General features: G+C 48.3%; 13 non-coding genes across 13 annotated transcripts; 5 read left to right on the top strand and 8 right to left on the bottom strand.

Moving 5' to 3' along the window:
- Positions 1-3,577: 3,577 nt before the first annotated feature.
- On the bottom strand, positions 3,578-3,693 carry LOC138230914 (U5 spliceosomal RNA). The gene has a single exon (XR_011186502.1). It is a non-coding gene; the product is annotated as a U5 spliceosomal RNA (small nuclear RNA).
- Positions 3,694-4,086: 393 nt separating this feature from the next.
- LOC138230955 (U5 spliceosomal RNA) lies at positions 4,087-4,200 on the bottom strand. The gene has a single exon (XR_011186543.1). It is a non-coding gene; the product is annotated as a U5 spliceosomal RNA (small nuclear RNA).
- Positions 4,201-4,593: 393 nt separating this feature from the next.
- LOC138230938 (U5 spliceosomal RNA) lies at positions 4,594-4,708 on the bottom strand. The gene has a single exon (XR_011186526.1). It is a non-coding gene; the product is annotated as a U5 spliceosomal RNA (small nuclear RNA).
- A 391-nt stretch (positions 4,709-5,099) lies between these two features.
- Positions 5,100-5,216, bottom strand: LOC138230899 (U5 spliceosomal RNA). The gene has a single exon (XR_011186487.1). It is a non-coding gene; the product is annotated as a U5 spliceosomal RNA (small nuclear RNA).
- A 394-nt stretch (positions 5,217-5,610) lies between these two features.
- On the bottom strand, positions 5,611-5,724 carry LOC138230942 (U5 spliceosomal RNA). Its single transcript, XR_011186530.1, has one exon. It is a non-coding gene; the product is annotated as a U5 spliceosomal RNA (small nuclear RNA).
- An 8,160-nt stretch (positions 5,725-13,884) lies between these two features.
- trnag-ucc (transfer RNA glycine (anticodon UCC)) lies at positions 13,885-13,956 on the top strand. The gene has a single exon. It is a non-coding gene; the product is annotated as a tRNA-Gly (tRNA).
- Positions 13,957-14,789: 833 nt separating this feature from the next.
- Positions 14,790-14,931, bottom strand: LOC138230838 (U4 spliceosomal RNA). Its single transcript, XR_011186432.1, has one exon. It is a non-coding gene; the product is annotated as a U4 spliceosomal RNA (small nuclear RNA).
- Positions 14,932-15,584: 653 nt separating this feature from the next.
- On the top strand, positions 15,585-15,656 carry trnag-ucc (transfer RNA glycine (anticodon UCC)). The gene has a single exon. It is a non-coding gene; the product is annotated as a tRNA-Gly (tRNA).
- An 889-nt stretch (positions 15,657-16,545) lies between these two features.
- trnan-guu (transfer RNA asparagine (anticodon GUU)) lies at positions 16,546-16,619 on the top strand. The gene has a single exon. It is a non-coding gene; the product is annotated as a tRNA-Asn (tRNA).
- A 1,535-nt stretch (positions 16,620-18,154) lies between these two features.
- trnas-uga (transfer RNA serine (anticodon UGA)) lies at positions 18,155-18,236 on the top strand. The gene has a single exon. It is a non-coding gene; the product is annotated as a tRNA-Ser (tRNA).
- A 1,559-nt stretch (positions 18,237-19,795) lies between these two features.
- trnar-ucg (transfer RNA arginine (anticodon UCG)) lies at positions 19,796-19,868 on the bottom strand. The gene has a single exon. It is a non-coding gene; the product is annotated as a tRNA-Arg (tRNA).
- Positions 19,869-21,027: 1,159 nt separating this feature from the next.
- trnan-guu (transfer RNA asparagine (anticodon GUU)) lies at positions 21,028-21,101 on the top strand. Its single transcript has one exon. It is a non-coding gene; the product is annotated as a tRNA-Asn (tRNA).
- Positions 21,102-23,037: 1,936 nt separating this feature from the next.
- Positions 23,038-23,179, bottom strand: LOC138230871 (U4 spliceosomal RNA). Its single transcript, XR_011186465.1, has one exon. It is a non-coding gene; the product is annotated as a U4 spliceosomal RNA (small nuclear RNA).
- Positions 23,180-24,189: the final 1,010 nt, after the last annotated feature.

Raw genomic sequence — 24,189 nt, 5'->3', positions numbered from 1 at the left:
TAATTTTTTAGGGATCACTTACTGACGTCAGACAGCTGCCAATTCTCCAGACTGGAAGGATGAACAGTTTATCCCCCTAGGTACCATATTTCCATATTTCGAAGCATTGGAATAATACATGTCATACAGCAACATAAAAACAGGAAGACAAGTATCACAGCCCCTATAATCGGTGTTAGTAACTTAAAAGAAAAACATTCCCCCTGGCCCAAACAGTGATTCTAACCAGGAGAGAAAAGCCGGTGTATCTTTTATGCCTCTCTCTTTATTCACCTTGTCTTTTAGTTCTTTCAAATGCTGAATAGCGAGCGTAAGATTTCCGTAATCATAGTCATTAGCTGGAATATATGTACAACAGGAGTCTCCTACTAAAGCATAGACTCCTCCAGATGCTGCATTTTGAAGGTCCAGCACGAACCTGTTCTGAAGTGCCATTAATCTAACTCCCCTTAATTCTTGTTTGATAGCGTCTAAGCCTTCTAACGTGATATTAATAAAAGAGTACATTTCATAAAAAGTCGCATGGGTGAGGCTGTAGAATGAGGCATTAAAGCACATATATAACAAGATGCATTAAATTTCTTTAACTTTACAGTATGATTTATAAATTTATACCACAAATTACTCATATCCCCCTCATTATCAGTTTCATTCAGCCAGTTTGTATACAAAGAGGCTTCGTGTTTAGATTCTTCCTCTTTTGGGGTGGTGACAGGCTTCTACATAAAAAGGAAAAGGGCTGTGCACATCAGTCCCAAGCAGGTTATCCCCATCTGTCCTTGTGGAGACATCACTCCTGCGCTTTGCTCAGTTCGTTTGTGACCTTTTTACAGTGGGAAGCATGAATCCAGGGCACCATTTCTGTGACCTTCACAGCAGTGGCAGTGGTCAGCAGCACCTGGTACAGCCCCCTCCACCTGAGTGAACACCATTTCTTTTTCCTGAAGTCTTTCACCAGAATCCAGTCTCCTTATTCACTCATTAGTTCTTACAGCACAGGTAAATCCCTGTGGGCTGGAGCCCAGCATAATCTTAGGCTTTTTTGGTCAACATTGGTCAACAGATTGGTCAACAACTGGGTAATAACTCTTAGAAAAATCTACACATTGTTCCCCTGCCTCAGCTGTGACGTTTTGCAGAACAATTCTAGCTGAAGTTGTAAAATTTCTCTTTGTTCCGTTCCTGCAAAACATCTTATTATGAACAAACAAACCACAATAATCATTTGCATCTAGGGGAATCACTCCCAAGGGTAACCCCCCTTAAAGCTATATTGTTCTACCCATCAGGTTCTGCCACTAGATAAGAGAACCTTTCCCATGAAATCATTTTTTGACCTTCATGATCCCTTCAGGGCGTACAATTAGCACAGAAGCAGCAGCTTTAGTCCACATGTTTTTCAAACAGGATATTAACGATATGATCATAACGAATAATACCAGACCCACAAATATGTATTGAACCAGAGACCCTCTCAATGTTCCTAGCACAGACTGTAGCCATGCACCAATGCCCCAATCGTCTGGATTATAATTATGATATATATTTTTCTTCATCATAGTGCTTTGCTAAGTCCTAGCAACCTACAATACTACAATAGAGAATTAGCAAATTCAACAATCCATTCGTCCAGCTAAATTCGTCCCCCCAGGAAGTTTCATTGATTGGGCCGTGATGATATCAAACAGGCTGTTACACAGTTCTGTTTGATCCAGCCCGCATCCCATGGCGTTCCTTCAGTCTGATGTCTAGTCGATCTTTCAGAGATCTGTTCCTTCATTCCACTGTTCCAGCAGACTGAGGGTGATCTCAGTCCATCTCACTCCGAACAATGCAGCCACAGCCTGACACACCTTCCCTGTGAAGTGTGTTCCTTGATCATAATACAAGGGGCAGGGCAGTGCCCACCGAGGGCTTATCTCTGTTATCAAGTGTTTGGTAGACACAGAGGCAGTGGCAGCAACCCACCGGGAAAACAGATTATAAGAGCCCAGGTTTCCCTTTACAATTTTCAATTTCCCAGGTTTGAAAGGTTCCTCAGGAGCAGGCCTTTTGAGCTGTTGCACCCGCACCTGAACTGTAGTTGAGTTCCTTTGATAAACATTACATCCACATTAGATACCACATAAGTGGTTACTGCTTCAAACCCGGTTCTCACCCAGTTTTGGGTAACCGGCACACCATTTGACTCCCACCTGGGTGTCCAACAGAGTGCATTTGTCGGGCTATAAAGGGCATTAGGCTGTGAGGGCATGCAGGGCGTCTGGTGTGCTGTCAGCTCCACACCCCATCATCCTGCAGCCCCATAATCTTTTCTAACCATGTCCATTTCTCTGCTTCACAGAGGTCTCAGACTACTGTTCTACAAGTATTGCTCACCTGACAGTTGCATCTGCAAAGTTGTTCCCTCGAGTTACTGGAAACATTTCTTTATTATGTGATTTACACATTACCACAGCTACTTCAGTCAGTAGCTGCAAAGCTTCTAATAGTTCAGAGATAAACCCAGCATTCTTAACTGGAGTCCCTGCCGTGTTGAGAAAATCCCTATTCCTCCACCACCATCCAAAATTGTGGCATGCACCAAATGTATATATAGAGTCTATATACATATGCAGCCATTCAAAACAAGCGGGGTATGCTGCGGTATAACACGGTGGGAGTGTCGCAGTATACCGCATCATACCGGACGCAAATTAGATTATGTTAATAGTATCCGGAATCACCTTGTAAAATCGCCAGGTGGAGCTAATAAAGGTTAACCTCTCCTGTACAGCATTTGAGCTGTCACCAGAAAACGTCAGTTTTGAATCCTGATCACTGCTGAGGGACAATCTTTATTCAATTAAGAATTTAAGGTGTATACTCTTTAGACTTTTAAATTTAAACAGTGTATTACAGCATGTTAATCATTAAACATTAAAAAGGCGGTATATTTTATAAAAGCAAGATTGTTCTGTTGGACAAAAGTACACAACCTACCACCTTTATCATAAATATTTTAAATATGCAGGAATATTTTATGCATCAAAGTCTTTACTGAAGATATTACTAAGAGTATTAATAATGAATGACCTTGGACAAGCTGTAAGCTCAAAGTATTACCCTGGTCCACATTCTTTGTAACCGTCTTTGTAAACGAAAAGAGTTTATTTTTTCATTGACAAAAAGTAACACCACAGCATTTAGTTGATCCGATCACGCAAGCCCAGGCCGCCTTCAAGGCCTCTGCCCTGCCGGTCGTGGTTGGCAATACACCTGGCCTTACAAACGAGCCAGTGGGGCCCGTTCAGCTCCGGGCTCATCGCCTGCGGCTCACGGCTTGCGAGCGTGCCCAATCCGTGCGATAACTCGGAAAACACCCGGCCACACTGTGCCGGAAACGACGCACTCTGGGAAGCCGCTATGCAGGCAAGGTCCCAAGATCCCCACCGGCCGGACACTTCCCGCCCCCCAAAGAAAAGCACGCCAATCAGACGGCCGGAGACCGAGGACTCGCGGAGCAGACGACCACAATCACCATTACAAGAGCGATTGCGAACGTGCTTGGTTTCTCTCTTTGACCAACCCAGCTGCGACCCACCCGAAAGCAGAGAAGCACAAAAATTGCATGGAACTCATTCATGCTCCTCTCCACGGAAATCTTTAGTAAAAGGCGAAAGATTTGTACGAGATGAAGAGAAACCAGAGTGCGTGGCTGCACAGCTGCAGGAGCCCAGGCCGCCTTCAAGGCCTCTGCCCTGCCGGTCGTGGTTGGCAATACACCTGGCCTTACAAACGAGCCAATGGGGCCCGTTCAGCTCCGGGCTCATCGCCTGCGGCTCACGGCTTGCGAGCGTGCCCAATCCGTGCGATAACTCGGAAAACACCCGGCCACACTGTGCCGGAAACGACGCACTCTGGGAAGCCGCTATGCAGGCAAGGTCCCAAGATCCCCTGCGGCCGGACACTTCCCGCCCCCCAAAGAAAAGAACGCCAATCAGACGGCCGGAGACCGAGAACTCGCTGAGCAGACGGCCACAATCACCATTACAAGAGCGATTGCAAACGTGCTTGTTTTCTCTCTTTGACCAACCCAGCTGCGACCCACCCGAAGACAGAAAAGCACAAAAATTGCATGGAACTCATTCATGCTCCTCTCCACGGAAATCTTTAGTAAAAGGCGAAAGACTCGTACGAGATGAAGAGAAACCAGAGTGCGTGGCTGCACAGCTGCAGGAGCCCAGGCCGCCTTCAAAGCCTCTGCGCTGCCGGTCATGGTTGGCAATGCACCTGGCCTTACAAACTAGCCAGTGGGGCCCGTTCAGCTCCGGGCTCATCGCCTGCGGCTCTCAGCTTGCGGCCGTGCCCAATCCGTGCGATAAGTCGGAAAACACCCAGCCACACTGTGCCGGAAACGACGCACTCTGGGAAGCCGCTATGCAAAGCGAGGTCCCAAGATCCCCTGCGGCCGGACACTTCCCGCCCCCCAAAGAAAAGAGCGCCAATCAGACGGCCGGAGACCGAGGACTCGCGGAGCAGACGGCCACAATCACCATTACAAGAGCGATTGCGAACGTGCTTGTTTTCTCTCTTTGACCAGCCCAGCTGCCCGCCACCCGAAAGCAGGAAAGCACAAAAATTGCAGGGAACTCATTCATGCTCCTCTCCACGGAAATCTTTAGTAAAAGGCGAAAGATTTGTACGAGATGAAGAAAAACCAGAGTGCGTGGCTGCACAGCTGCAGGAGCCCAGGCCGCCTTCAAGGCCTCTGCCCTGCCGGTCGTGGTTGGCAATGCACCTGGCCTTACAAACGAGCCAGTGGGGCCTGTTCAGCTCCGGGCTCATCGCCTGCGGCTTACGGCTTGCGAGCGTGCCCAATCCGTGCGATAACTCGGAAAACACCCGGCCACACTGTGCCGGAAACGACGCACTCTGGGAAGCCGCTATGCAAAGTGAGGTCCCAAGATCCCCTGCGGCCGGACACTTCCCACCCCCCAAAGAAAAGAGCGCCAATCAGACGGCCAGAGACCGAGGACTCGCGGAGCAGACAGCCACAATCGCCATAACAAGAGCAATTGTGAATGTTTTTGTTTTCTCTCTTTGACCAGCCCAGCCGTACCCCACCCGAAAGCAGGGAAGCGCAAAAATTGCATAGAACTCATTCATGCTCCTCTCCACGGAAATCTTTAGTAAAAGGCAAAAGATTTGTACGAGATGAAGAGAAACCAGAGTGCGTGGCTGCAGAGCTGCAGGAGCCCAGGCCGCCTTCAAAGCCTCTGCGCTGCCGGTCGTGGTTGGCAATGCACCTGGCCTTACAAACTAGCCAGTGGGGCCCGTTCAGCTCCGGGCTCATCGCCTGCGGCTCTCAGCTTGCGGCCGTGCCCAATCCGTGCGATAACTCGGAAAACACCCGGCCACACTGTGCCGGAAACGACGCACTCTGGGAAGCCGCTATGCAAAGCGAGGTCCCAAGATCCCCTGCGGCCGGACACTTCCCGCCCCCCAAAGAAAAGAACGCCAATCAGACGGCCGGAGACCGAGAACTCGCGGAGCAGACGGCCACAATCACCATTACAAGAGCGATTGCGAACGTGCTTGTTTTCTCTCTTTGACCAACCCAGCTGCGACCCACCCGAAGGCAGGGAAGCACAAAAATTGCATGGAACTCATTCATGCTCCTCTCCACGGAAATCTTTAGTAAAAGGCGAAAGATTTGTACGAGATGAAAAGAAACCAGAGTGCATGGCTGATTAAGGCCATTTAAGGCCTTAATCTGGCAATTAAGGCCCACACCGATCCTGAGCCTCAGAACTCCGGGCGCAATTAAGGCCCAAACCAGTTCTGACCTTCAGAACTCCGGGCGCAATTAAGGCCCACACCAGTCCTGAACTTCACGGTAAGGGTCCAAAACCCGTTCAAAAACTCCACGCGCAATTAAGGCATAAACCAGCTTCGAACGCCTGTACACAATACCGCGGAACCCCTGCCAGACCAAATTCTGGGCTTACAGCAAACAACCCATTACATACACCGGTGTCTTCCCCGGGCCAGAGGAATTCAGAAACTCACGTTTACTCCGTCATCTCGGGCGATTCTCGCAGGGAGCAGAGATTTCCCAATCGGTCAGAGAGAGTCGGGACTTTTAAATAAAAGAGGAGTCCTTACCTCTTAGTTATGTGCGCGCTGACCATCTCTCCTGCCGATGGGAAGTTCTGCGCCTTCTGGAGCATCCGCCGACTACGCCAAATTTGTTGTAACAGAAGAAATAAGGTTCTTGATCCCGAGATGAAGTAAAACAGATGAGTTTATTGCATGCAAGGAACAATAAAGCCAAAGTCTTGTTTCCCGCAAGAAACAACAAAACCGAAGTATTGTTCCCCGTACTGTTACAAACTTTTGGGTTATATAGTGTTTTCTTCTCCGTTTCTGACGTCACTCGGTCTGATGGTAAAGAGGGGGGTTCATGGTATTTGGCCAGTTTACGATGTTCTGGACAAATGGTCAGTTTAACATTACACCCAGGGGGGTTCCTAGCTTGCATCTGCAATCCTTATCAGTTAACCCCCCTTTCCTGCCATAAACCCCAGTTTGTGACTTGAAAGTCTAAACCCCCTACAGAAAGGATTAAATTCAAACCCCCGTCTCCACATCTTTCTTCAGTATCTTAATAAAGTGAAGGAACTGCCCCTTCGCCAAGGCGGTGTGGGGCAGAATGGACAACATAATGCAACTCCTGGAAACGAATGCGGTGCTCAGCTACCAGTACATTCTGCTGGGGCTGGCACCTACCGGACTGGACAGGGGGACGCAGTTCCTGATGTGGCTGCTGCTGTCCCTCACAAAGAAAGGCCTGTGGGACGCGAGAAACAATCTCATCCGGCACAACAACAAGTGGGGAGCGAGGGAGCTGGAAGAGAGGATCCTGGCGGACCTCAGGAGGAGGATGAAGCGCGACGTTGCTAAATGGGGTTTCCCCACGGCAAAGGAGCACTGGAAAGGCCTATGGACCCTGTACAGGGATTAATGGTTTACAGCAAGCGGTAGGGTTTGGAGGGACTCTCATAATAGCGCAAATCCGCCCACCCTTGCAAGGATTGATAACGGACAATCACCGCCGTTCCGCCGATGTTTTAATTTTGTGGAGTGTTATCGTGTGAGACGTTTCCCTTTGAGATGTGTTTTTTTTCGGAATAAAGTATATTTTATAAGAAAAAAAAAAGATTGTACCATAAAGATTTCCATGGAGAGGACTATGGTTTCCTGCAGGACTATGCCGGTAGGAGGACCAGGTTCCACAACTTCAAGGGGCTGTGTCGAGGCGATCCACAGTACTGTCAGGACCAGCCCTGGCAGTTTTAGGATTCCCATTCTGGAACATAGATGAGGCACATGGTACAGTTCCACTATAATTTTGAATATATTTTCCTAGCAGGACCTACAGTACAGTACCTAACTACCTGCAGCTACAAAGGGGCACCCCCCTCTTTGATCGGGTTTGGATGTTTAACCCTATTCTGTGTTCTCCGGCGCCATTTGAGGTGGGCGATACAACCGGAGGTGGTTGCGATGCACCCACTTGTAGACCAGAGATTGCCTTCCCTTCTCAATCTGAATTCGATAAGCTACCGGTGATACCTTATCGACAATCTCGTGGGGTCCTGTCCAACTGGGTAAGAACTTCCGGGCCACCCCTGTGGGTTTGGCAAATTGGAAGTACAGGACCTTGTCTCCTACTTGGAGTTCCTGGTTAACTGCCTTTCGGTCATAGTATGCTTTCCTACCCTCTACACTCCTTCCCAGATTGTTCTGGGCAAAAGCAAAGGTTGCCTGCAGATGTGCTCGCAGGTCTGACACATACTGATGGGCCGTAGCAGCCCCCGTCGTGCTCAGGTCCTCCACCCCATAAAGACAGTGTAGGGGAAGAGTCATCTTCCGACCTGTCATCATCTCAAAAGGTGGGACCCCCGTAGAGCAATGGGGCTTACCTCGGATGGCCATCAGAACCAGGGGCAGCTTAATGTCTCAGTCCCTACTGCTGTTGGAGACAAACTTTTTGAGCATACTAACCACCGTTCGGTTTGCCCTTTCTGCCTGGCCCGAGGATTGAGGGTGGTAGGAGATATGCAACTGGGTCTTGACCCCAAGCATATTCCACAGGGTTGCCATTACTGTAGCTGTGAAATGGGTTCCCCGATCCGAGACCACGGTCAGGGGGAATCCCCATCGACTGAACACATGGTTCATCAACAGCACTGCAGTTGTCTCTGCCGTGTCGTTGGGTGCTGGGAGGCACTCAATCCATTTTGTGAATGCACACGTAACAGTGAGGAAATATTTGTTCCCTCTGGATGACCTCACCAGCGGCCCCACCCAATCCATTTGAAGATTGGACCAGGTGAATGTCATGCCCTTTTTCTGGAGTGGTGCACGGTGCAAGGGCCGTGATGGTTGGAACTGGCTACACGTCAGACACCCCTTTACATACGCGGCGATGTCTTGGCCCATGTGAGGCCAGAATGCCACCTGCTGGATAGTGTCGTATGTAGCCTTGATTCCCCGGTGACCCCCACAGGGTTCGTCATGAGCGTGTTGGATCATGACCCCCCGATGACAGTGGGGAACTACCCACTTTGGGACACCTTGTGCAACTGGTACACAAACCAACAACCCCTTTATAATTTTTAGGTTGTCTTTCACCTCTGCCAGCTCCTTCAGCTCCAGAGACTGGCTCAGCACCTGCTCCGAAAGAGGTTGACGCACTGGGTCAGCGATATGCTGATACATTTGCCCAATTGCTGGGTCCTGTTTCTGCATTTCCGCAAGATCGGTGTTAAAACCCTGTGACCCAAGCACTACAGATTGAGGGTCAGCTCCGACATCCTGTCTAGCCCTGCTTCGGGTGACCGCCTTGACCTCAGCCACGAATTCTGGGGGTAGCCATTCCTGCTGGAACTGCCAGGGTTCACCCTCTAAGGCGCCAGATTTGGCCAACCGGTCGGCCTCATCATTCCCGTCTTTGTCGGGTCCCTTCACCTGGGAGTGTCCCTTCACCTTCCTCCAGTAAACCATCATTCCAGCCTCGGTCGTGAGCTTGTCACTGGCCAGGAACAACTCTTTGTTCTTTACTTCCTTGCCCCGGGCATTTTTCATGCCGTTACCCTTCCAATACGGAACGTGAGACACGAAGCTATGTCGGGCGTAGTTCGAGTCACTACAGATGACAAACTGTTTAAGGCCATGTGTCAGGGCCTGCTGGAGGGTGATCAGCACCCCAGCTACTTCCGCATACTGACTAGTCTTTGGTCCTAGCTTATAGCGGGTCGGCCCACAGGGAGTATTGTCTTGCCAGACTACTCCTACCCCTGCTAGCACCTGCTGTTCGTGGCGAAAAGAGCAACCGTCAACATAGGCCATGGGTAAGCCCTGGCCCACGTTCTCATCGTAGTACCGATGATTGTTCGGTAGCTCAGCAGCGGGAATTGTTTCTGGAGCTTCCATGTCAGTGTCACAGCCGTGACACACTTGGCCCAAAGCCAGGCCCTGTCCCAGGTACATTTTCTTGCTCTGTGCATAACGTACCTCTATCTCATAGCCTTGTAGGGCCATCATTCATGCCACAATCCTGCTATTTGACACCCTGCCCGCTTTCAGTCTCTGGCTATGCAGGAATGTCACAGGTTGGTGGCAGGTTTCGATGATGATCTTTTGTCCCCCAACATAACTACGGAAGTGTTCTACCGACCAGACCGTAGACAACAGGGCCTTCTCGCAGTCCAAGAACTTTTGCTCCACTGGGCTCAGGGCTCGACTGGCATATGCCACCACCCTTCACTCTTGGTTATATTCCTGACTCAGAGCAGCCCCAAGGCAGTGCTCTGAGAACCCTGCTTCAAGGTAGAAGACCTTATTTTTGTCAGGGTAGGCCAAGCTCGGCGCACTACCGAGTCTGCGCTTCAGCTCCATCACAGCCTGTTCTGGGGAAGGCCCCCACTCAAAGGGCACGTCTTTCTGCAACAGCTTGTGGAGGGGCCTTGCTATTTCAGCGTAATCCTCAATGAACTGCTGGGAATAATTACATACTCCCAGAAAGCTGCGCAGTTCAGACAGGTTAGTGGGCGACTTCATATTCTGGATAGCTTGGACTCTGCTGGACTGTGGCTGTATGCCTTGGGCTCCAACCAACAGTCCCACGTACTCCACTTGGGTCCTACACCACTGTCCCTTAGCCAGGGACAGTTTGGCCCCTGCACAGGAGAGCTGGGTCAACACATGCCTGATCTCGGCCATGTGTTCTTCCCAGGTCTGACTCCTCATCAGAATATCGTCCACATAGACCAGGTTGCCCCTGGCGGCTGCATCACTCATGGCTTTGTGCAGAAATATGTTGAACTCCGCTGGGGAGTTGGAATACCCAAAGGGGCATCGATTCCAGGTGAACTGCCTGTTTCCAAAGGAAAAGGCCAGTTTGTACTGGTCTGTTGGTTCTACCTTAAGGGTCCAGAACCCATTGGCCACATCCACTGTGGTGAAATATTTCGCTGTTGTCACCTTGGCTAACTCCTGATCTAGGTAGATCATTGGCCATCGTGACAAAGGAACCTGTTTATTCAGCTGCCGGTAGTCAATGGTCAGACGCCATTTACCATTGGGTTTCAGCACCGGCCACAGTGGGGAGTTATAAGTGGAGTTACACTCCCTTATGATCTGACGCTCTAGTAGAGCATCCAACGTCTGCTTTATGGACTCGTATGCCGTGAGGGGAATGCGATACTGCCTGACATAGGTTGGGCGGGCGCCAGGGGCCGTTGGAATGCGCACTGTGTTCAAATCCGTCACCCCGCAGTCATAGGCGTCCCGTGCAAACACTTCCCGGAAATCCTGGAAATTCTGACGCAGCTGCTGACGCTGGCTTTCCGTTTCCAGGGCATCTGCCTTGCCAACCTGTTCCTGTACCTGCTCTAGGAACCCCGCTTTTGACGGCATGGCGGTATCCCGGGTCGTACTCTCGGCTGAGTGGTCCATCGGAACACCTGCGTGTACTGTGTACACAACCATCTCATCCTTATCGCTAAGGTCCACCCTGCACACCTCCTGGTTGCAGAATCCCTCTATTGGCATAATTGCAATCATCCGCCGGGGGTAGGTGTAGTACACCTGCTCGGTTCCCCCCTCCCTGGCCAAGGGACCAGGGAGCTGCCCCAGTACTGGGATGGCTAGTTCGAAATCATAGAAACCATTGTCAATTACCAGTCCCATGTCAGTGCGAGCAGGGATTTTGACATCTTGTTTTGCTATGTTCTGCACCAACAGGCAGGTGGCTCGGCCATTCCGTTCCAGTCTGGGGGTACAACAGACTGCTAGGTTCAGTCTGATAAACTGAGCTGATGGTTGGAAGAAAACCATCTCAGCGTCCATTCTCTGTCCCTTCTTTAGGACAAGGCGTACTGGAAACCCTGCTGTTGACGCAGGAACGATCAGGTCCGATTCGTTTACTACCTGGCAGGCCTGAGGAATCGTCTGACCTGACCGAATGTTCTCGGGGTCACCGCTTAGAGAGTGGGCATCTGGGTCCACCCGTGTCCACAGCACACTGTTTACTGTGTCCAGCTGGGCGCCCAGTCGAACCAATAGGTACTTCCAATAGGAAGTAGTGAGCAAACTTCCTTTTTCCGATGGAGATGGAAGCTACACAGCTTCCTTTGCTCCAAATGGACCTATGAGATGGGGGTGCCCACCACAGAACCTGTGACTGCGTCACCAGGGTCACTTGACAGCTTGGCGACAGGTCCTCGAACAGACCTTCACTGATTATGGACTTCTCAGAGCTGAGGCTAAGAATTACATCATCAACCTGCACTTCTGCCACCTGGACCCCCTCCCACCACCATGGGGTGGTATTCCTGGACCCCCTGAGGTACCAGGGTGCACAGAAAGGACTCCCATTCATTACCGGACAGGGAGATCCACTCTTCTTCAGGGATGAAAAGGGGGTGTGCTTTACCTGGCGGGTCAAGCAGCTGCTTGGAGCACTGCTCCTGTAGTTGGGAGACCGTGGGAGTGCTGGCCTGGGCAGGACTTCCCTGTAGTTTTGGAAAGCAAGAAGAGACATTTATTCTCGTCCAGAGGAACCAGGAGGAACCTCCAACTCAGCTATAGTGTTCAGTGGGCACTGTGTGATCACAGCATAACCACTGAATCCCCCATTTTGCTGTGCAACAGGCTTAGGGTTTTTGACCTGAGCCCACAATTTTCCACGCTGGCAGTCCACCAGAGGCTCCAGCCTGTCAAACAGGTCTTGGCCAATGAGTAGTGGCTCTGTTTTAAACCTAGAGATGTAAACAGGATGCACCACGTTCATTGGCCCGAACCTAAGTGCCACCCACACTCGGTGTGTGATCCTGGCATGATCCTGGGTATAGCTGGAAATATCTATCTTACACGGTTCTACCTTAAGTCTGATGCCTTTTCCTTTCGCTACTCGTTTGAGCTCGCTGAGTAGATCGGCTGACATCAAACTAATTTCAGCCCCAGTGTCAATCAGTGCTTCTCTATCTAAGACGTTTTCAAGAGAAACCTTGATATAAATACGCCTTGCTTTGCCTTTCTGGCTGAGATTCCCTAAGAATTGTTGGAAGCCTGCCTTTTCTTTGACTTCAGGGGCGGGGTCAGCGCCCAACTCAGAGTCACAGCCTTCTTCCAGGCAGGAACCCTCCCACCCAATCAGATAGACTGAGGGAGGGGCTTGGGACGGATCCCCGCCTCCTCCAGTGAGAAGGGGCGTGGTCCCCCTAAGCTCATTCACACTTCCGGCATTCGGTGCGGAAGGTTTACCCTGTCCTGATCTCTCAGGCAGGGCTTGTTCAAGCCTGGCCAGGCGGGCTGCAGTCGACTCCCTTCGTCCAGTCTTATGATAGACTCTGCCTGAGCCCTTGCCTTCCCCGTAGCGCTCACGGCGGCTCTGACGCTTAGTGCGGTCCTGCCTGCCTATTTTGCGCCGGGGCTTAGCGAGCTCAGGAACCTCAGCTGCCTCGAGCTGAGGCGAGTCGTCAACCCTGCTGGCTTTAGTGGCGAACACGGCCGTTTTAGCAGGTTTTCGCTCTGAGGAAGCAGAGACTTCAGCTCCCCAGGCTTTTTGAGCCAACCTTCTAATGTCAGCCATTTTCATCGCTTTTGCATCAGTGTGCATCACAATCATTTTCCTGACTGAGGGATGCAGATTAGCAATGAATAAACCTTTGAAATTCACATTCTCTTCGCAACCCTCTTCATTCCGCCCTGCAAAATAAGTGCGCCTAAGCCTCTGATAATAGTCACGAGGGGCTTCAGCTTTTTCGTGCTTAATATGGTGCACAGCGGCCACGGCAGCTATGGGATCGATAAAAGCCGAAAATTCTCCGATCATTGCCTGACACAGCTCCTCAAAGCTATTACAGACCTCCGGTCCTTGTCTAGACATCCACGCAGGGCAGTCGTTGCTCCGAGGGGATCTACCAGCAGTCCGGCTGGCTGGTAGAAAGTCTCTATGCACAGAGTGGGACCGCGAGTCCTCACAAGTCACTCTTGTGCCTGGGAAGAAGCTGGTTCGTTCCCGGTCCAGCACTGCTTCTGAATAAGCTATTCAGGTTGTCTATGAGGGTCCAGCTGTAGGGTCCAACTGTCCAACACAAACACAATCTGTAGCGTTTAGCGTGACATAGTCTTGCAGGCATCGTGCTGTCTCACTGCAATACTATACCGCTGGAGGAAACAGTCCATCTGGCCATGAAACTCATTTGAACGTCTAGCTACAGCAACTAACAATATCATGATTTATTCAGGATTTGTGGAATCAGCACGTCCCGGAGACAGCTTCCGAAATCGTGAGCATTCTCTGGTGGTGTCCTGCAGAGCTTTTGCGGGTGTGTGTTGGTGGTATAGTGGTGAGCATAGCTGCCTTCCAAGCAGTTGACCTGGGTTCGATTCCCGGCCAACGCAGTGGCGATTGGTTTTAAATGCTGTCATGAGCCTTGGATTGTGAATAGCAAAGCGAATCCTTTTGAAAGAGCCAAAGCACTGCAAAACGGAATTGAAGGAGAATCTTAAAGGGGATTCTGAGCGGTGTCTGCATACACGCAGTCCGATACGGGTGCTGAAAGCTTGAGCTACTCTCAATGTCATGCTGCCTTTCCCCGGAGTAAATCTGTTACATTGAAAGAATGCTTCTGGTAGGTTCAAAAAGGGACCCTTGTTAATTGGAGAAATCAATGATTTCGAATGAATTCTGTATGCGTTAAAAGACAGCTATACACAGAAAACATGCAGGACACTGCTCATGATGTCTCAGTGCGTTTTTCCAAGCCATCTGACAAAGCCCGCCCACTGAAAACTGCAGCAGATCGTGTAAAGACGTTCAACTTTGTAACTACTGCACGCACAGGAAGCAGAATAAATTCCTCTTTTCAAACTGTCAAAGGTTTGCTTTGTGAACGCTGCAGGACATCGTACAATCTCTTTTGAACGGGGACAAACCATTTCTTATAGGGCGCAGTAAGTACAGACGTTTAAAAAGCTCCACTCATGCCGACGATGCAGCATGAAGAAGCGCAACCTAACTTTTGACAGACAAAAGCCGGGCGCCGCTACGAGCAATATGAAATCAAACTGACAGCACACGGCGTTTCGCGCTAACTCAAAAGTGATCTCGACAGACGCTGTTCTCTGCATAACGCTGAAAGAGCTAAAGAGCGTTTCTGTTGAGACGTAACAAGCTCGTTTCTTTCTACCATGATGTCACCATGACCAAATCTGTCTTTAAACACCTTGCTCAGTCTCTGACGAGACCGTCAAAAATTGCTTTCGCCGATTGTATTGCAAACCGGCGGAAGCGGGGTATTGGGAAAAGTTTTCAACTAGCAATAATCGCGCCTCGGCTAAACCTCACAGGCTACGATACTGCCACTGCGCAAAGCTGACGGTTGCCAGGCAACCGCGGGGATCCTATGGAAATCGTTATCGATCGTCTCATGGCATGTCGTTGCGGTAACGCTTCATATTTGTCGTCTTCTTCTTCTTCTAGCTTGAGGTTTTGAAGAATTTCATGACAGACAAGGGCTCCGTTGGGAACAAAGGGCGTTGTGAGAAAACCGTTGCTTATTTTCAGCAGCAGAAATACAACCCTTTAAATACAAGATGACAGAACAATGACGAAGGGCGTGCCGGGAGGAACTCATGCACTACAGAGGAAAGGGGGCGGGCACGTACAGTTCACATTCAAGCCACAAGTACTCTTCTCGGATGTTACACAAACAAATCCTAACGTCTTGAAAGCATTGCAGCATGTTTGTGTCCCACTTCCCGTGGCTGCAGGACGACTGACACGAACGGACAAACACAATCTGTGGCGTTTAGCGTGACATAGTCTTGCAGGCATCGTGCTGTCTCACTGCAATACTATACCGCTGGAGGAAACAGTCCATCTGGCCATGAAACTCATTTAAACGTCTAGCTACAGCAACTAACAATATCATGATTTATTCAGGATGTGTGGAATCAGCACGTCCCGGAGACAGCTTCCGAAATCGTGAGCATTCTCTGGTGGTGTCCTGCAGGGCTTTTGCAGGTGTGTGTTGGTGGTATAGTGGTGAGCATAGCTGCCTTCCAAGCAGTTGACCTGGGTTCGATTCCTGGCCAACGCAGTGGTGATTGGTTCCAAATGTTGTCATGAGCCTTGGATTGTGACTAGCAAAGCGAAGCCTTTTGAAAGAGCTAAAGCACTGCAAAACGTAATTGAAGGAGAATCTTACAGGAGATTCTGAGCGGTGTCTGCATACACGCAGTCCGATACGGGAGCTGAAAGCTTGAGCTACTCTCAATGTCATGCTGCCTTTCCCCGGAGTAAATCTGTTACATTGAAAGAATGCTTCTGGCAGGTTCAAAAAGGGACCCTTGTTAATTGGAGAAATCAATGATTTCGAATGAATTCTGTATGCGTTAAAAGACAGCTATACACAGAAAACATGCAGGACACTGCTCATGATGTTTCCCGAGCCGAAACACAGTGCGTTTTTCCAAGCCATCTGACAAAGATTGCCCACTGAAAACTGCAGCAGTTGGACATGAAAAGTGCACGATAAATGCCATTTCTCATCATTTCTCTTGGCATCAGTTCTGCTATCAAATGGGACGGAGGCAACGGGCTCAGAGAGCAGGTTAAGTGCACACCGAACGCAGATGTGTCCAAGTGTCTGTAAAAGCGCGGTGCTCCGCTGGCGCTGTTCCCTAGTGGCTTAAAGTGCCTGCCTAGTAAGCAGGCGATCCTGGGTCTGAATACCAGCGGTGCCTCTCTCCGTGTCTTGTTGTGCCGAATGTCTCATTTCAGACAAACATGTACAGCTTGGTTCAGTTTAATGCAAGAATTCATTTCCTTTCTGGAATAACTTGTTTTTGAAGAAATCCATACAGCTTGTGAAAGATGAAATCCATTTCTTGGTTGTCAGTGGAAAAAGATTGCCGGCTGCAAGAAGCGCAAGTGATTGTTTTCTTTGACCAGAAACCTGCAAATGTAGGGAGCACAAGCAGCAGTCAGTCTCTGTGGTGCAATTGGTTAGCGCGTTCGGCTGTTAACCGAAAGGTTGGTGGTTCAAGCCCACCCAGGGACGCGTGTCTCAGTTTTTCCAATGTAAACATCATCACCGCTAAAGATGATGGCGCAGAAGGCTCCACAGTCGAAACGTTGTGCTTCTTTTCTTCTTTTTTCAGCATGGAGTAAACCTTTGCTTGATCCTTTGCAGCCTACGCATGCTGACACAGCTACCTTTCTCTTAACGCGCCTCAATCATTATTCACCAAAACCATCAGCAGAATGTGTCGCCTTTGTGGTGATGTCACTCCTCTGCTTCACAAATGTCCTTAGTGACGGACCATTTCTTTCTGCCATTTTTCCGGAGCGGTTATTGATTGCTCCATCATTTCCCTCATACTTTCCATCCCTAGATTGAAAAAAAAAACAGAAACAGGCTGACAGGACGACAATCAAATTGCAAAAACTCATCAAAGCACTCAATAGAGTATTTGAATCCACAAGTAGCTATGAGCAACTTTGTCCTGGCTTGCATGAAAGTCGGAAAATGTCAAAAAGAAAAAGATGGTGGCTTTTTCATATTTGTTCTTTCATTTTTAGTTTGTTGGCTCTTCTGTCCATTGTCCTCCTGCCTGGCTCTTGACCTGTGACTGTCTGAACGCACACATTAGACTTTCAGGCAGGGGATTTGTCCTGAGCCTCTGTGAAAGACCCACCCACCCCCATAAATAACTGCTCTAGAAACACATGAATGCAAAACTAAACCACAGCTTAAAGAGGAGCTCCAACTCAGTGCCATACTAATGTAAACGAAGTAATACTAAGACATGTTCTTATGGATTTGTCTTACCTTGAGATATGTAATTGGATTTCAGGATTAACTTCCTCATTCAATGTAGTGGTGATTCTTTGCCTGGTCAGTACCTGGGTGGGAGACCTCCAGCGAACAATTAAGCTTGCTGCTGGAAGTGGTGTTAAGAGACTCTTAGGATCTTCCAGAGGTCTCTGTCCAATAGCACTAGTTGCCTTAGAGCTGGCTCAAACATTGCTCAAGAGTCTACCTTTCACAGATGCGCAAAGATGAATGATGGGGGTGCACGCTTCAAGGAGCCTTCCAACTGTAGGGACCGATTAGAGACGATCCGTAGCATGTGTTCGTTTCCATATACGCCCCGTGTCTCAACGGTAGGACAGAGTCAAATACTGCCTCAACACGTAACAGCGTTATATTAAACCGCAGGACTTGAGGGCTGTTTTGTTTGAATGTTCAAGGCATTGGTAAGAACGTAGGTCAAGGGCCATTGGTGCATCTCCTGTAACTGGAGCAAAAATGCTATTCAAAGTGCAGTGACTAAAATCGTCGTCCACATGTCTCCGTTGTTGATTGCTTTCTGTCAAAGAACGTTCTGTTTTCATGTCCGAACGGGGAGACTTTATCATTCCAACTTGAAGCCACCCTTAAGTCCTCTGAGGTGTGTGTGTGTGTGCTTGCACGTATGGCGTAAAAGGTTTCTTAAACGGAGAGCGAACTTGAAAAAAGTTGCCTCCGCTGCCGCCGCCGCCTCGCACTCCCTGTTCGATTGTAGCAAAAAGGCAGCGACCGCAGCGCTCGCTGTAGTCGTGGCCGAGTGGTTAAGGTGACGGACTTGAAATCCGTTGCGGTCTCCCCGCGCAGGTTCAAATCCTGCCGACTACGGCGTCCTTTGCATTTGGTTGCGTGCGTGCGTGTAAAAGGACCAGCGCCATTTCGTTTTCGCTGGGACCTTTAACACTCTAAATCGCCTGGACCCGCAGCCTGTGAAATCGATTCTTCAGCACCCACGAAGGACGCTTTGCCGCTGGACACAGATACCGATGCTTTTCTGCAACGAGCTTTCCAGCTGAATTTTCTCGGCAGCTCCGTACTGAACCTGTTCTCCATTGCAACATAGCGGAGGCTCGTCACGTCTATAGCAAGGCTGTGTAGGACCGCATACGCCACAGTGACTTGTACACAGACCACATGAAAGGCAAGCAAAATACACTTTTAAAATTCCAAAGACTCACAAGGTCAGAGGAACAGCGATGACCTGAACAGATCTGTTCCAGAAGTCTAGGTTGACCTTTTTAGAGCTGTAATTGCATTTTTGTTTAATAGAAGATCAAATCTACTCGCATGTACCAGCACCTTACAGTTTATTGATGTTAATTCTGTTTAAGTAATAAGATTGCTAACGATGTTGGACTTTAGCCGGTGTTTTTTAGAACAAATTGCTTACACTTCTGTAAGGAATACGCAGTACGTGCCTTTGTCAGTCATTGCTCACCATACCTGTAACTTTCTTATCTAACTCACTTCCTCAAATGGTGAAGGTCCACAAACATAAATGAAAAAAAAAACCCTTGTTGTAGATGAGGTGCACAAAAAAGCAGCCCCTGATAGTGTATAACACATTTGTACTATTGCAGAGACACATGTAACATATATATATATACTGTATATATATATGAAACAGAAATAGAAACAGAAACAGGAATCGCTTACTCACCTGGAGAATCTCTGTAGGAATATCTAGCATTTATCAATGGAAATAAAAGCTGCTTTAATACAGTGCATGTTCAAACTCAAACCCTCAGCTGCTGTTCTTGTTTGTTTTGGGACAAATTGCAACTGAGCATCGCATGAGCCGTTACGTACCCTTATCTGTTAGGGAATTTCAAGGGAGGAGTTAGGTCAGAATGGGTAGGCTGCAAAACAACAAGTAAAGATTTATTCCAAGATGAAACATTGTGGCGGTTTTCTTATCTTTTCAGCATGGACTAAACTTTTACGTGTTCCTTAAATGCTATATGTGTATATATTAGCACCAATGTTGTTCTTAAAAACTAACATGAAATTGTCAGGGACATTCAGCTATATACAAAGACGAGACAGACAAAGTAATAATTCTGTATTAACGTGTCCTACATATTGACGCAATGATCGAACTAACTGACATGTTCTGATTCAGATCCCCTGCAGTTCATGCCAATTAGAACAATAGCAATGCTGAGTCCTCCCCACCCTACCGAGCACAAATTCAGCTGCTCTCCAGTTCTGTTCTGCATGTTTTTTCATTGCAATTGAGCTCGGAGCTGGAGATGATCTCCATACAGTTCTGTGTTCACTAGCCCGCACTTGCATGCTAATTTACGGGTTGTGGCAAATGCTTTTCTATAGTTCATATACATGACGGCAACCTGTTACCGAGGAACCTGAGAGGTTTAAAAGCCTCACGAGCCAGGCAGGACTCGAACCCACAATCTTCTGATCCGAAGTCAGACGCGTTATCCATTACGCCACTGGCCCATAGAACATGCGCTTGCACTCCACCACAGAGAGCTCTACACTGCTACTAGTAGTACACTTCCCCATCTAAATTTTCACAGCAAGAAACTTGTGTTTCCTACTATTTTTATCAGGTTTAAAATATCATCTCCTTAAAACAGAAAAAGTGTTGATGTGTCGTGCTGAAATTCCGATTGATTTTGAATTCAAAGAAAAAAGGTTTTCTTCCAAAACACCATGAAATTGTCACATCTTGCAGACAATAGGTGTATTCCATGTTGAAAAGAGAAGAAAGAAAACCATGGAGCCTTTTACAGGTGTGAGGCTTCTTCAGGTGTGAGAAGAACTCACAGTCGAAACGCTGTGTTTCCGTTCTTCTCTTTTCAGCATGCAATAAACCTATTGCTTGTTCCTTTGCAGCCGAGGCATGCTGACGTAGCTACCCAGCTGAACATCTTGCAGACTCTACAATACTTCTCTCCTGTAGAAGTAAAGCAGGGCTTGCTGGGTGAGCTTTTGCTCCGGTAAATTAGGTCACGTGTCATGTTAAATCACTTCTTCTAAACACAACATTTAGTGGTGCTAGCTTTCCCCATTAAAAAAAAGAGACATTTCCCTTACAGTACATGACATATCGTTTTTATTCTATGAATAAGTATAGAAATTAAACAAAAGAAAAAATGGTGTCGCCAAAGAATGCACAGCTTGGACATGAAAAGTGCCCGATAAATGCCATTTCTCATCATTTCTCTTGGCGTCAGTTCTGCTATTAAATGGGACGGAGGCAACGGGCTCAGAGAGCAGGTTAAGTGCACACCGAACACAGATGTGTCCAAGTGTCTGTAAAAGCGCGGTGCTCCGCTGGCGCTGTTCCCTAGTGGCTTAAAGTGCCCGCCTAGTAAGCAGGCGATCCTGGGTCTGAATACCAGCGGTGCCTCTCTCCGTGTCTTGTTGTGCCGAATGTATCATTTCAGACAAACATGTACAGCTTGGTTCAGTTTAATGCAAGAATTCATTTCTTTTCTGGAATAACTTGTTTTTGAAGAAATCCATACAGCTTGTGAAAGATTAAATCCATTTCTTGGTTGTCAGTGGAAAAAGATTGCCGGCTGCAAGAAGCGCAAGTGATTGTTTTCTTTGACCATAAACCTGCAAATGTAGGGAGCACAAGCGGCCGTCAGTCTCTGTGGCGCAATCGGTTAGCGCGTTCGGCTGTTAACCGAAAGGTTGGTGGTTCAAGCCCACCCAGGGACGCATGTCTCAGTTTTTCCAATGTAAACATCATAACCGCTAAAGAAGATGGCACAGAAGGCTCCACAGTCGAAACGTTGTGCTTCTTTTCTTCTCTTTTCAGCATGGAGTAAACCTTTGCTTGATCCTTTGCAGCCTAAGCATGCTGACGCAGCTACCTTTCTCTTAACGCACCTCAATCATTATTCAGCAGAATAAGTCGCCTTTGTGGTGATGTCACTCCTCTGCTTCACAAATGTCCTTAGTGACGGGCCATTTCTTTCTGCCATTTTTCCGGAGCGGTTATTGATTGCTCCATCATTTCCCTCTTACTTTCCATCACTAGATTGAAAAAAAAAACAGAAACAGGCTGACAGGACGACAATCAAATTGCAAAAACTCATCAAAGCACTCGATAGAGTATTTGAATCCACAAGTAGCTACGAGCAACTTTGTCCTGGCTTGCATGAAAGTCGGAAAATGTCAAAAAGAAAAAGATGGTGGCTTTTTCATATTCGTTCTTTTATTTTTAGTTCGTTGGCTCTTCTGTCCATTGTCCTCCTGCCTGGCTCTTGACCTGTGACTGTCTGAACGCACACAGTAAAATTTCATGTGGGGGATTTGTCCTTAACCTCTGTGAAAGACCCACCCACCCCCATAAATACCTGCTCTAGAAACACATGAATGCAAAACTAAACCACAGCTTAAAGAGGAGCTTGTCATGACCGCCAGGCAGTTAAGACCAACTCATAAGCGATCTAATCAGCACCAGCAGTGGGTGATTATTAACAAACGCCGCCGCACGAGTTTACCCACCTGCACACACTCCACCGTGCGGTACGCAGTGCTATTTTTACCATCTTTACCTGCTTCCCGCTGCTCGGTATTGAGTCTGCTCCTTGAGAGCTCTACCTGGCGTTTTTCCATTACCTCGTTTATTCTGGATATTGGACTCCCCTTCTGCCTTTTCGACTTTGGACCTCGCCTCTCACCTCGGACTGTTTGCCACCAGTGTTCTCCCTGGATTACGACTTACCTTACGCCTCTTGACCACGAAACAAAGCAAAGCAGAGCAAAACAAAACGAACAAACGAAAACCCTCACGTCCCGCACTTGCATATAACGCCGTTACGTGCCCAAGCGGTATTGTATGTCATCCTAGCACTGCACCCCGGGGCGTACGGTATATGGGAACGAGCACACGCCACGAATCGTCTCGAATCACTCCCTACAGCTGTAAGGAGCTTTGAAGCGTGCACCCCCAACATTCTTCTTTGCGCATCTGTGAAAGGTAAACTCTTGAGCAAACTCTGAACCAGCTCTAAGGAAACTAATCCGATTAGACGTTACTTTGACTCATCCTTTAAGGGACCCTTGTTAATTGGAGAAATCAATGATTTCGAATGAATTCTGTATGCGTTAAAAGACAGCTATACACAGAAAACATGCAGGACACTGCTCATGATGTTTCCCGAGCCGAAACACAGTGCGTTTTTCCAAGCCATTTGACAAAGCCCGCCCACTGAAAACTGCAGCAGATCGTGTAAAGGCGTTCAACTTTGTAACTACTGCACGCACAGGAAGCAGAATAAATTCCTCTTTTCAAACTGTCAAAGGTTTGCTGCAGGACATCGCACAATCTCTTTTGAACGGGGACAAACGATTTCTTATGGGGCGCAGTAAGTACAGACGTTTATAAAGCTCCACTCATGCCGACGATGCAGCATGAAGAAGCGCAACCTAACGTTTGACAGACAAAAGCCGGGCGCCGCTACAAGCAATATGAAATCAAACTGACAGCACACGGCGTTTCGCGCTGACTCAAAAGTGATCTCGACAGACGCTGTTCTCTGCATAACGCTGAAAGAGCTAAAGAGCGTTTCTGTTGAAACGTAACAAGCTTGTTTCTTTCTATCATGATGTCACCATGACAAAATCTGTCTTTAAACACCTTGCTCAGTCTCTGACGAGACTGTCAAAAATTGCTTTCGCCGATTGTATTGCAAACCGGCGGAAGGGGGATATTGGGAAAAGTTTTCAACTAGTAATAATCGCGCCTCGGCTAAACCTCACAGGCTACGATACTGCCACTGCGCAAAGCTGACGGTTGCCAGGCAACCGCGGGGATCCTACGGAAATCGTTATCAATCGTCTCATGGCATGTCGTTGCTGTAACGCTTCATATTTGTCGTCTTCTTCTTCTAGCTTGAGGTTTTGAAGAATTTCATGACAGACAAGGGCTCCGTCGGAAACAAAGGGCGTTGTGAGAAAACCGTTGCTTATTTTCAGCAGCAGAAATACAACCCTTTAAATACAAGATGACAGAACAATGACGAAGGGCATGCCGGGAGGAACTCATGCACTACAGAGGAAAGGGGGCGGGCACGTACAGTTCACATTCAAGCCACAAGTACTCTTCTCGGATGTTGCATAAACAAATCCTAACGTCCTGAAAGCATTGCAGCATGTTTGTGTCCCACTTCCCGTGGTTGCAGGACGACTGACACGAACGGACAAACACAATCTGTGGCGTTTAGCGTGACATAGTCTTGCAGGCATCGTGCTGTCTCACTGCAATACTATACCGCTGGAGGAAACAGCCCGGGTTCGATGAGCCTTGGAATGTGACTAGGAAAGTGAAGCCTTTTGAAAGAGGTAAAACACTGCTCAAAGGAACTGAGGGAGAATCTTACAGGGGATTCTGAGCGGTGTCTAAATAAATAAATTCTTCAGTGTCTGCGGATGGCATTTTGCAGCTGGAAACAGATGTCGACGCTTTTTGAACAGAGCACCAAAAAAGCGTCTTTTTTGAAGGTACAGATATTGAGCATTGGTGGTTCAGTGGAAGAATTCTTGCCTGCCAAGTAAGAGGCTCGGGTTCGATTCCTGGCCAATGCAGTGGCTTTTGCATGCTCACCACTATACCACCAACACACGCCCACAGGATCCCAGCAGGACACCACCAGAGAATGCTCACGATTTCGGAAGCTGTCTCCGGGATGTTCTGATTCCACACATCCTGAATAAATCATGATATTGTTAGTTGCTGTAGCTAGACGTTCAAATGAGTTTCATGGCCAGATGGACTGTTTCCTCCAGTGGTATAGTATTG

Source organism: Lepisosteus oculatus, unplaced genomic scaffold (assembly GCF_040954835.1).
Source record: "Lepisosteus oculatus isolate fLepOcu1 unplaced genomic scaffold, fLepOcu1.hap2 HAP2_SCAFFOLD_52, whole genome shotgun sequence".
Classification (NCBI taxonomy): domain Eukaryota; kingdom Metazoa; phylum Chordata; class Actinopteri; order Semionotiformes; family Lepisosteidae; genus Lepisosteus; species Lepisosteus oculatus.
This window is presented reverse-complemented; position numbering and strand designations above follow the sequence as displayed.